Source organism: Nicotiana sylvestris, chromosome 6, assembly GCF_000393655.2.
Source record: "Nicotiana sylvestris chromosome 6, ASM39365v2, whole genome shotgun sequence".
NCBI lineage: Eukaryota > Viridiplantae > Streptophyta > Magnoliopsida > Solanales > Solanaceae > Nicotiana > Nicotiana sylvestris.
The window spans coordinates 25103638-25107821 of NC_091062.1; positions in this window are offsets into that span (position 1 = coordinate 25103638).

A 4184-nucleotide genomic window follows, 5' to 3' on the forward strand; every position below is an offset into this window, starting at 1 on the left:
CTCTACGACTAGGTAACCCTAATTTGCGAAAGAAAACTAAAACTTGATGAAGTAAACAATTTAAAACAGAAATAAAGCAGTAACAGTGTATAAATGTGTCGCTCGGCATACACTATGTTTAACTCTCAATACCAAACATAAATCCAAGACCCGAAAACCCATGAAGCATAAGCTAAGAAAAGAAATACTACATAGCTCAACTCCAGAATTTCTAGTAAAGAACAGAAAAGTACAGAAGGGCTAAATACTAAAGGCAAGAATAGAAAGGGACTCCTTGGTCTACGGACGCGACAGATGTACCTCGGAGTCTCTAAGCAGTCACCTTCCTCAACGATAGTAGGCCTGATCAGTGATACCTGGATTTGCACATGAAAAACATGCGCATAAGGGGCATGAGTACACCACAGCGGTACTCAGTAAGTGTCAAGCCTAACCTCGATTGGGTAGTGACGAGGAAGGTCAGGGCCCTACTGAGGTGAAATACAATATGAGGGTTAATAGTATGGAATAAAATAATATAAATATGTGCAACAGTAAGAAATAACATAGAATTGACAGAACAACAACAACTAGATCAAAGACAAAACTAGCCACGGAAAGAAATACAGTTCAACACAGAGATAACAACCGGGGCGCCTTCCAGGATACCGTCCTATAGTCCCAATTACAACTGTCTAGTGGATCTCCCGGGATACTGTCCCGTAGTCCATCATACATATGTCCGAAGGATCTCCCGGGATCTCGTCCCGTAGTCCCAGATGTAAATACCCAGTACTGGGGGGAATCTACCAGGTGCATTCCCGTAGTTCCATATAACTGTGCAGGGGGATCTACCGGGAATCTAACCCGTAGTCCCAAAGTAAACAGACAAGGAAGAACTACCGGAATCCCACATCCGTAGTCCCAAAATAAATACACAGCAACAACAGGAAGATATCCAGAAATGGCAAAATTTCATATTAAGGCAACAAGTGATTCTAGCCTAGCATGCTGCACAGAATTCAAGTAGGGCAGGTTGAATCAAATAAAACAAATTAAGTCACTTAGACATGCTTTCCTAAGCTAATAACAGGCTTAATAGTGCAAGAAATAGAAACAGGAAAGGAAACATAATAGTAATTACTTAAGAAAATCGGATTTCCAATAGTTAGCACAAGTACGCACTCGTCACCTTACATACAAGGCATTTCAATTACCAAATATACCAATCCTAAGGGCAAGGTCCCCCCCACAAAGTTAGACAAGCCACTTACCTTGAACCGGCTCAAAATCAACCCAACACCACGTCTTTGCCACGAATACTCGACTCCAAAAGGCCCAATTCTATTCAATTCGATTGCATAATGTAAATAACACTTCAAGCAACTGATTCTACAATTAAATTCTAAGCTAATACGCGAAATTATGTAAAATGACCAAAATGCCCCTCGGGCCCACATCTCGAAATTGGGTAAAATTTACATTTTCAGAATCTTCATACCCTCACGAGTCTAGCCATACCAAAATTATCTAATTCCGATATTATTTGGTCCTTCAAATTATCATTTTACATTTTTGAAAGATTTCACAAATTTTCTTCCCAAATTCCATCCCAAATCACGAATTAAATGATGAATTCAATGATGGATTGACGTACTCTAGCCAAATCTAAGTTAGAATTACTTACCCCGATGAATTTCTTGAAAACCCTTCGAAAACGTTGCCAAAATCCTAGCTCTCTAGGTCAAAATATGAAATAAAACCCAAAATCTCGTATTTATAGGGCACCCCTCGGATTTCCACATCTGTGGACCGCACAAAAACGACCGCGGTTCGCACAAAACCAGTGCGGTTCGCACAAAAATGACTGCGGCCGCATAGGTTTTTACTGCAGTGAAGGGCTTTAGAATTTTGGCCATAACTTTCGTTACAGATGTCCAAATTGTGATTTCTTTACCTTTCTGGAAACTAGACACGAAGGGTTTGAATCATCCCAAAATTCCTTGTAGATCAAAATATATGAGCTTCCGAAGCAGGACCAGTAAAATTTTCGTCACCGCGGACCGTACTACATTTTGTGCGGCCGCACAACCCCCACCGCGGATCGCACTACATTTTGTGCGGCCGCACAGCCCCCACCGCAGACGCACTGGACTTTGTGCGGACCGCACTGGTGGGTTCTGAGGCCTGCAACTCTTCTGGACCTGCAACAACTATGATTTTCGGCCTAAAACATCCCGCAACCTACCCGGAACTCACCCGAGTCCCCAGGACTTCAAATCAATTATGCCAACATATCCCATGACATCGTTTAAACTTGTTCAAAACTTCAGAACGCTCACAACAACATCAAATCACCAATTTAACATAGGATTCAAGCCTAAGAACTCCAAGAACTCTTAACTTATGCTTTCGATCAAAAAGTCTATCAAATCTTGTCCGAACGACCTGAAATTTTGCAAGCACATCATATTCAACACTACAGAGCTACTCCAATTTTTGGAATTCCATTCCGACCCTTAGATCAAAATCTCACTATCGGACCGGAAACTTCAAAAATTCGACTCTCGCCATTTCAAGCCTAAATTAGCTACGGACCTCCAACACACAATCCGATCACGCCCCTAAACCCGAAATCACCCAACGGAGCTAACAGAACCGTCAGATTTCCATTCGGAGGTTGTCTTCATACTGTTCTGACTACGGTCAACTTTCCAACACTTAAGCTCTCATTTAGGGACTAAGTGTCCCAAAACTCCCCGAAACTCAAAACCAAACATCCCAGCAACTCAAATTAGTAGAAATAAACTTGGGGAAATCAATTAATAGGATATTGGGGCATTAATTCGTAAGACGACCGGCCGGGTCGTCATATCCTCCTACACTTAAACATTCATTCGTCCTCGAACGAGCATAGAGACATACCTGAAGTAGTGAAAAGATGAGGGTAACGGCTGCGCATATCCTGCTCGGTCTCCCAGGTCGCCTCCTCGACCGGCTGGCCTCACCACTGAACCTTTACCAAAACAATGTTCTTTGACCTCAGCTTTCTAATCTGCCTGTCCAATATTGCCACTAGCTCCTCAATATAAGATAGATCCTTATCCAACTGGACTGAACTGAAATCCAACACGTGTGACGGATCGCCGTGATACCTCCGGAGCATCGAAACATGAAATACCAGATGAACTCCTGCCAATCTGGTAGGTAAGGCCAGCTCATAAGCAACCTCCCCAACACGCCTCAATATCTCAAAAGGGCCAATAAACCTAGAACTCAACTTCCCTTTCTTCCCGAACCTCATAACGCCTTTCATAGGTGAAACCCGAAGCAGAACCCGCTCTCCAACCATATAGGAAACATCGCGAACCTTCCGGTCTGCGTAACTCTTCTGTCTGGACTAGCTGTGCGAGGTCTATCCTGAATCACCTTAACTTTCTCCAAAGCATCCTGAACCAGGTCTGTGCCCAACAATCTTGCCTCACCCGGCTCAAACCAACCCACCGGGGATCTACATCGCCTTTCATATAAAGCCTCATACGCTGCCATCTGAATACTGGAATATTAGCTGTTGTTGTAAGCAAACTCTGCCAATGGCAAGAACTGATCCCAAGACCCTCCAAACTTAATCACACAAACACGGAGCATATCCTCAAGAATCTGAATAGTGCGCTCGGACTGTCCGTCCGTTTGAGGGTGAAATGTTATACTCAACTCTACCCTAGTACCTAACTCATGATGAACGGCTCTCCAGAACCGTGATGTGAACTGGGTACCTCTATCTGAAATGATTGAAACTGGAATACCATGCAGACGAACAATCTCCCGGATATAAATCTCCACCAACCGCTCCGAGGAATAAGTGGTACACACAGGAATAAAATGAGCGGATTTGGTCAGCCGATCCATAATCACCCAAATAGCATCGAACTTTCTCAAAGTCCGTAGGAGCCCAACTACAAAGTCCATGGTGATCCACTCCCACTTCCATTCCGGAATCTCTATCTGCTGAAGCAACCCACCCGGTCTCTGGTGCTCGTACTTCACCTGCTGACAGTTGAGACACCGAGCCACGAATCCAACGATATCTTTCTTCATCTGCCTCTACTAATGGTGCTGTCTCAAATCCTGATACATCTTCGCGGCACCCGAATGAATGGAATACCGCGAGCTATGGGCCTCCTATGGAATTAACTCTCGAAGCC